This window comes from Boleophthalmus pectinirostris, unplaced genomic scaffold, assembly GCF_026225935.1.
Source record: "Boleophthalmus pectinirostris isolate CB_2022bp ecotype Guang Dong unplaced genomic scaffold, ASM2622593v1 HiC_scaffold_5, whole genome shotgun sequence".
Lineage (NCBI taxonomy): Eukaryota > Metazoa > Chordata > Actinopteri > Gobiiformes > Gobiidae > Boleophthalmus > Boleophthalmus pectinirostris.
The window spans coordinates 40,290,372-40,299,259 of record NW_026571404.1 but is presented as its reverse complement, the minus strand read 5'-3'; the positions used below and the strand labels follow the sequence as shown (position 1 = coordinate 40,299,259).

The following is an 8,888-nucleotide window of genomic DNA, read 5'->3' as shown; positions in this document are numbered from 1 at the left end:
TTGTAGCTAACATTGTAATTCCTCCAACTGCTGACAAATTCAATGAAATTCTGATTGATAAAAACCCTCATCCAGTGTTTCTCAAACGTGTGGATGAAACTGAAGTTATAGACATTGTTATGAAATGTAAAAGCAAAGAAAGATTTTCAAGATATTGATATGACAATAGTAAATAAAGTTATCCACAGTGTTGCCAAACCCATATCATACATCTTTAATTTAACCTTTAAATCCGGTACATTTCCACAACAAATGAAAATTTCTTAAGTTATCCCTTTGTATAAGGAGGGTAGCAAACATGACTTCAATAATTACAGGCCGGTTTTGTTACTCTCACTATTCTCTAAAATTTTAGAAAAAAAATTTGTAATAATCGACTATATGAATTCGTAGATAAACACGGGTTATTATCAGACAATTAATATGGTTTCAAGTCCAACAGATCTGCATCATATGCAGTTATGGAAGCCGTTGAAGAAATTACAAATGCATTAGAAAAATGAAATATGCTGTTGGGATTTTTTTGGATCTCAAAAAAGCTTTTGATACCATTGATCATTCTCTGCTAATCAATAAATTGGAAGGATATGATTTCAGAGGGGTTGCACTAAATTGGATACAGAGTTACTTCACTGATAGAAAACAGTTTGTAAAGCTGGATGACATGGAATCAGATTGTGTGTGGTGTCCCCCAGGGGTCAGTACTGAGCTCAGCATTATTTATTTTATACATTAATGACCTGTGTAGAGTCTCAGATTCGTTAAAGCTCATTTTGTTTGCAGATAATACAAATTTTTAGTTAATTAGTTAGTTAATTTTAGTTTTTACTTCAGGACCTAATTTGGCACAAGTACTCATGCAAAAATAGAAATGTCAAAATTGAAGCAATTGTAGCAAATACGCTGCGTAGTATTGTAGTAGCGGTGACTATATAGTAATATGTAGTAATTACTAGTTAATAAGACGTAGTGTAGTAATTATGGGCTAGTGATCAGAAGATAAGGTGCGGCTCAGGGAGAGAGGAGACAGAGACTGAATTAGATTTGCGGTACCATGTATTAAGACAAACAAAGACAAAAGACAATATATAAATGATTGCTGGAATGGCCATTCAGTAAAACCCAAACTTCACAATAATATAGTGAGGTAGTTATTACAAAGAACAGTCAGTGTTGAGAGTCCAAAAACAGATTGATCCAATTGCACAGTTCCAAAAAAGTCACAGTTTGCCACGCACAGTTGGAGATATGGACCATAGACCAGAGCGGGAGCGTTCCAAGGGATAAGTGCTGGTGAGGAGTGGCGGTGAATGGTGATTATTGGGGTTGGTCGTAGAACCAGTGCGTGGAAGGTGTGAGTTTTAATGCTGGCTACAAGAGCCTCCTACCAGCCCGGACAGGGGAGTGGAGGTGTCGGGGTTCCTGGCAGGAGTGAGTTGAGTGTCAGGGTTGCGGATCAGAACCTGGGTTTATAGCTCGCCATCTAAACCTGGCCTGTGCAAACAACAGGACCAAAGTAAAAATCAACGTGCACAAATTCATGTATAAATATAATTAAATAACACTAGTCGTATTATAAAATATATAAATACTAATTAATATTCAAATATTGTACAATATACTAGACTTAAATTAATTAATCAAAATAATTAAAATGATTAATTAAAAATCTTTTCTGAATTAAAGTGCATGGAAAAAACATTCAAATAGCATAGCAGCTTTGGGTTTAAAGTGCTAAGTGCTAAAGGCATTTCAATAACTTAAGGCACAGTGTAAAGTTAAAAACGCTACAAAGTGCAAAATAAACAAGTGGACACTAAAAGAGAATAAAAGTAATCATTTGATGGTGATTACATATCAATTTGGACCACAATAGTGCAAAAGAAATAATAAGAAATTTGGCATAAATGAGGCTAGCCGGACCCATAGAAACAATAGGAGCGGCTAGGCTAAGCTAAGCATACAAACGAACGGGAGACTCGGCGTGGCTTACCAATTCCGTGCGATCGTCACTGTACAGCTCGCTTGGGCACTCAATGGGCAACAGTTTTTGGCTCATACAAGTTGACATTTAAAGCTGTGAGTTTGGCAACTTGTCATTGCGTATTAAGGCAAATAGAATCTTAAAAACATACCTGTAGCACGCGTTCAGTTATCTCTCTCGCGTCTGCCGCGCTTCCGGGGTTCGCGCTAATATAAGCTCCTAATTGAGCGGCCGCGGTCACGTGATCGGACGCACGCAAAAAGACGCAACAGAGAGCAGGAGCAAGGCGAGAGAGTTTGTTGCCAAGGCGGTTTTTGTCACCCGCGTTACACAATGGTTTGACGTTAACAAATTATCACTAAACTTAAAGAAGACAAAATTAATGATATTTGGTTATAAAGCAGACCCTAACATGGACACTGAAATTGACGGGGTACGAATTGATAGTGTAAATGAAATTAAGTTTCTCTGTGTAAGAAGCTAAATTGACAATCTTGCAAAAGAAACTGTCAAGAAGCATTTCTATTCTACACAAAGCAAAACTGGTATTAGATCAACCAGCCCTTCATATTTTGTACACTGCATTAATTGTTCCATATTTACTATATTGTACTGTATTGAAATCTGGGGAAACAATTATAAGACTACATTAAACTCTATCACACAAATGCACTTTTTCTTCAATCAAAACTGTTAAAATTATATGATCTTGTTCAGTTGCAAACAGTGCAAATCATAGGATTAACCCTAACCCTAACCCAAAAATGTGTTACCACCTAATCTTCAAAATATGTTTGAAGACGAGGGGTCTGTATTCTAAGGGATACTTGCATGTTCAATCAACCAAGAACAAGAACAACAATGTATAGTTTGCTGGCCAAAAAAAAGAGGAACATTGTTCTCATATCAGAATATTATTAGGCCTGAGCCCCGACAGGGCGTAGGGCCTATTGGTTTCACTACGAGGAGTGAATGGGGAGTGAGAGGACGACATGCAACTTCGTCCTTGGTCGCCCCCAGCATCAACAGCAGTATCAAGGCTCAAGGGGGTGGGTTACTGCTAAAATGAATGGAAGTCAATGAGAGGTCAGAGGCCGACCCCGACGAGATGGTGAATGACAAGCAACGTCAGTTCACCAAAATCACATCAGTGATTTTTTGATACAGTGGTATGGTATAAAAACCACGGTGCCACGGTATAAAAAAAAATAGCAACGGCATCAATTTCATTACCATCATTAAAAAAAATCTGCAGCTCATAAGGACCTAATATAATATTATAATTTACTAATATCTAAATTTGTTTCCTCAGCACAAATCAATGTGTGGTTGTATTTTCAATTTAATGCATCACGATTTAAATCTAATAGTATCTATAATGTTTCTTGGGGAGATGACGTTCGAATAGTTTCGTTCCGCTGTCACATGACGCTCATAAGGGAGACCAATACAAGATGGCAAGTCCGGCTGCAGGAGAGTTGGTCCCCCCAATAAACACTAGTACTTCTAAAATTTGGTGACATTTTGGCTTCAGGCGCACATTTCTTTACATTTTACAGAAACAAAACTTAAAACCTCATGGCTCATTTGCATGAACTGTTAGCGCAGATAAAAACAGATCGCTTCTTGTGCTGCTGATGCGGTTCAACTTTTGTCAGACTAAAGGACACGACTCATTGGAATATATGTTTTTTTTTTCAGTGGAATATATGATTTTTTGTTTTGTTTTTTTTTTTGCGACAGAAGATGTTGCAGCTGACGTTGAGTCTGTTCTGTGTGTATTGCGTTGGAGACGCTTTGTGTTTTAATTTTTCAGAGATTATGGACCTGGCTCCACTGCATGTGTGTATTTCACCCTACGCAAGCGTAAAAACTTTTGGACGCATAACTTTTAGAATGCATGGAAAGTGAATGAGGGTGACGTGCGTATGGAGCAGCATGTCCGGCGTGTGTAGATTTCAGAACATAGGATTTATCCTATTTTTGGGGCTCTAAGTGAGCATAGGCGCATGTCCCCATCAAAATTACACAGAGAGCATGAATCTTTGGTTGTATTTGTGCGTTTACCATCAGCACAACGTGCTCCTGGGGCAGTTCTGTGTCGTGTGAAAGAGCTCAGGTCCAGAAAGACTGTTAATAAGTGTTTGAAAATTTTCTTTGGAAATCCTGGCGTTTGCCATGGTGAGTGTGTACAGAGGGGAAATACAAGCCTGTTCAGCTGTTAGTTTCACTGTGGACCTGATACAAGTGGCTAAATGCACTCAGTCAAGTTTGATTGTCTTTCCCATTGACAAACACAGAGCCAGTACTGCGCGTGTACGTCCTGCTGCAGCTGCCGGTGGAGCCGCTCTTGCTTTGATGCGGGGTTGTGGTTTCGCGAGGTTACACACATAAACGTTGACGTTTTAGTGATACGGTAATACCGTATACCCCGGTAAAATCCTGAGACGGTATCACAGTATATATATATATATATATATATATATATATATATATATATATATATATATTATTAGGGCCGGGCATGTTAACGCATTCATTTTGTGTTAACTAATGAACTCATTAATGCCAACAATTATTTTAACGCCGTTAATGCAGTTTTTATTATTTATTTATTTTATTGTAAACGTCTGTTGCTCGCTGGCTTTTTTTGAAAAAGTCCACCGCAAGCGTTTCTTTAAGTTTGACGTCTTTTCTTTACACTTTTTTCACTTTTTTCTGACCACGTGAGTTGCAACGTATCCGAGCCTCTGCGAGCCGCGGGCCCGGCTGTGGGCTCTGGCTCTGGCCGGACCAGCCGTGCACTCTGAGCTGAGCTTGTTTCTTTAGTGCTGCAGGAGGAGTCACTGATTTACCCAGATACCATTGGAAGAAAAAATGTGGTTGATCCATTTCCATTCCATTATATTAACCCTTTGTTTTCCAAGAAATATTAGTCTAAGTTTATAACTATGACCTAGAAATTATTACACTCTCTCTCTCTCTCTCTCTCTCTCTCTCTATATATATATATATATATATATATATATATGCGTATGTATGTGTGTATGTATGTATGTGTATGCATATTGTAATGAACGGCCTGTTCAGTAATAGTCACACATGCACCTTCATTCACTTTGCACTTTATATATATTTACATTGCACTTTATACCAGGCAGCACTTACAAGATATGCTAATTTGCACATGTTAAAAATTGCACACAGTTGTATTGTTTTAAAAATATTTATTTAAAATTTTTAGCGGGTGTCACATGAGCCGGTCGAACAGGCACTTCCTGTTTTGGCGGCCGCCGATCTGAGGAGATATACCAGAGCATTACAACGGGGTATCATGCAATATATGTGCCGCATTTTAAATTGGTTGTGTCTTGTGTGCGTTCGTTTGTCATGTAGATATTTTAGAGTGAGAGAGTGGTATGTGTGTGTGTGTTGTTTGTTAGTGCTTTTACTTACCCGTGTCTTCTGTCCAGGTGTCTGGCTAAAAGATTCCCTGGGGGACCAGACAACACCTTTTAAGAGTTCTGGGCCAACTCATCACAAATCTGTGTATCATTCGTTTATCAATATAAAACCAAAAATAAGAAAAAAAAAAAAAAAAAAAACAGTTTTCTTCATTATTTGTCTCCAAAACCAAAATGAAAAAATGGATAACGATTCGTTTTTTCAGTTTTCGATTTTGGGTTTAAATGAAGAATGGAAAAAACGGATAACAGCCGTTTCCCGTTTACGTGACTTCCGTGACTGCGATGCCGAACTTTTGCACCGCATACGGACTGAACCAGGACTGATCCAGGTCCGGGACCAGAGCGGAACCAGACCGGGACCAGAGCGGGACCAGGGCGGACTCCGAGCTTTGACTCCGAGCCTCCGCGGGGTCCGAGCCTCAGCTTCGAGCTCCGGCCCTGCCGTGGGCTCTAGGCCTCCGGTCTGGTCCCGGCCTGGTCCTGGCCTGGTCTCGGTCTCAGCTCCGGTCTGGTCCCGGTCTCAGTCCTACTCTGGTCCCAGTTTGTACCCGGTGTGGTCCCGGACCTGGACGCCGTTTCCCATTTACGTGACTTCCATGACTGCGATGCCGTTTGCATCCAATCTGATACTTGTCTTCCACCCTCTGGTGGATACCTTTATCACTACAACAATTAAAAACAGTACATGGAACAATCCGAGATGGCCACCTTCAGATAGATCCCAACTCACTGGATAAAGGTAAAGAAAATTGTGATTTTTTACAATTTTCCAGTGACATTTTCTTTGAAATTTTTGTAATATTGTAACATGAACACTTAATTTGTTGAAGCAAGTTATAACTACTTTTTTTTTTTTTTTTGCATTTTAGTATGTAGTAAAATTGTGTATAAAATTTGTGTTCAAATATGATACTACAGGTAAAAAGTGGAATTTGGTAGTAAATTCCTCAATTGTCATTATCTTTCTTTTTTTGGTGCAATATGAATTATATTGATGATTGTGTATCCTAAAAATGTTTTTATCAATCAGTTACACAAATTACAGATTGAAATGTTATATTTACAATAAATAATTACACTCGGAAATTTATGAACCTATATTTCTTACTTTAGATGGCTAAACGATACATTTTTGAAGATGTTCTACGCATCATTGATGGCAATTCAAGAAACATAGAGGAGCTGATGTTTGCAGATGATGAAATGTTGGATAAAAATTTGACCCCTAATGCAGATTATGATGAAGAGAACTCTAGTAGCATTGAGGACGATAAAACCCTGGATGATGGGCTTGAAGAGGAAGGTAACAAAAACAGGCAACAAAACAGAGTGGTAGAAGCAAAATGAAAAGAAAAAAGAAGGGAAAGGCACATAAGGATGCTTTGATAACAGTGATGACCAGATTAGCACAGAAGAATATGGTCCAACAACAACACAGGCTGAAAGAACAAATTCGGAATTCAGTCAGAATTTGACCCTCCAGATCAAGGGTGTCAAACTCAAATTCACAGAGGTCAAAATCCAAAACTGGGATAAAGCCATGGGCCAAACTAAATATTTACTGAAAAATTTCAACAACATCTGCATGTTTTCTCTTCTTTTGATAAACCTTTTCTTATGGAAATAAATGTTTAATAATAGTTTTGCTTAAACATCAAATCCAGAATAAGTATAATATAAGCACAATATAAAATATTAACACAAATTTTAAATAAATAATGTCTCCATAGCCTATCTGTAGCCGGCGGGCCAACTCTAATATTTGTATAATCTTGCAGGCCAAATATAATTATATCACAGGCCAAATTTGGCCCCCGGGTCTGAGTTTGACATGTCTGCTCCAGATGTTCCATTTATTGAGAGTACTGATGAAGGTATCGAAGAAAGGTGTGAGTTTAGCAGTAGCAGTTTGAAAAAAATAAGAGGCCAGTGTTCTTTACAGTCTTAAGCTGCTGTTTTCATGCTTCCAACTGTTCGTAATAAAAGAGAAAAGTATATAGCCAGAACTGCATGTAATGCCCAATGTATTACAGGACAGACAGACAGACGAAACTGTCAAACAAAGGTTACAAGCCTTGGCCAGCTGCCCAAAGAGGTACGAGATAATGAAGCCAGACGAATAAACTGCCTGTGACAGTGCCTACTGCCTACTCTCAAGAGCAGGGTAATAACACCAGAGCAGGCCAACCAAGGCTGGAGACTGAAAGGTACTGTAAAGGAGTATGGGAGAAGGAGGCATCGATGCACAGTGGCTGGTGGTTCTGAGAGAAGACCACAGCAATGTCCCTGAACAGAATCCAGTCACCATCACAGTAGCAGACATCCAGGAAAGAGTCTCAGGTATGAAAAACTGGACTGCACCAGGCCCTGACATGATCCATGCACACTGGCTAAAGAAGCTCACTGCTCTCCACGAGCGCCTGGCAGCACAAATGAGACAGCTTCTAACAGATGGGACTTACCCTGAATGGCTAACCAAAGGGTGTACAATCCTGATTCTGAAGGATCCCTCAAAGGGTGCAGTCCCATCCAATCCAATATCAGCAAATAACCTGTCTCCCCACAACATGGAAGCTCATGTCAGACAAGCGAGCACATGGATCAGTACATGAGCACAGCACAGAAGGGCATCAGCAAAAACACCAGGGGAGCCAAACACCAACTCCTGGTTGACCAAACAGTGGCCCACGACTGCAGAACCCGTAAGACCAACCTGTGCACTGCCTGGATTGATTACAAGAAAGTCTACTCAGTGCCACACACATGGATCACGGAGTGCTTGGAGCTGTACAATATCAACAGGACTCTAAGGGCCTTCATTGAAAACTCGATGCGGTTGTGGAAAACCACCGTTGAAGCCAATGGGAAGCCACTTGCACAAGTGTCCATCAAATGTGGCATATACCAAGGAGACTCACTGTCCCCATTGCTGTTCTGCATAGGTCTGAACCTCCTCAGCCAAATCATCGACTGCACTGGCTACAGACACTGACTCAGAAACGGGGCCACCATCAGTCACCTCCTCTGCATGGATGATATCAGCTGTACGCTAAGAGTGAGACATCGACTCACTGATCCACACCACCAGGATCTACAACACAGATATTAGAAGGTCATTTGGGCTGGAGAAACGTAGCAGGATGGTGACAAAGAGAGAGAAGGTAGAACACACAGAGGGGGTCTCATGCCCAGAGGGAACAATAGCAGACGTTGAGGACAGTTGCAGGCAATAAACAGCTACGCCCTGCCAGTGATAATAATAATAATCATCATCATCATCATCATCATAGTAGAAAAATCATAAAAAATAGAAAAATATAATAGAAGAGTATCTGAATACATATAGATATTGTATATATTCACCCAACTGTGGAATAAGGCTGTCGTGCCATATACACATCTATATATACACAATGGATCTTGTAATCTAGCCCATG

The 8,888-nt window shown here is 39.8% G+C and overlaps 1 long non-coding RNA gene across 1 annotated transcript; it reads right to left on the bottom strand.

Moving 5' to 3' along the window:
• Positions 1-1,038: 1,038 nt before the first annotated feature.
• LOC129411572 (uncharacterized) lies at positions 1,039-2,068 on the bottom strand. Its single transcript, XR_008633369.1, has 2 exons — positions 1,994-2,068; positions 1,039-1,494 (listed from the first exon to the last, which is right to left on the bottom strand). It is a non-coding gene; the product is annotated as an uncharacterized LOC129411572 (long non-coding RNA).
• Between the last annotated feature and the right edge of the window lie 6,820 nt (positions 2,069-8,888).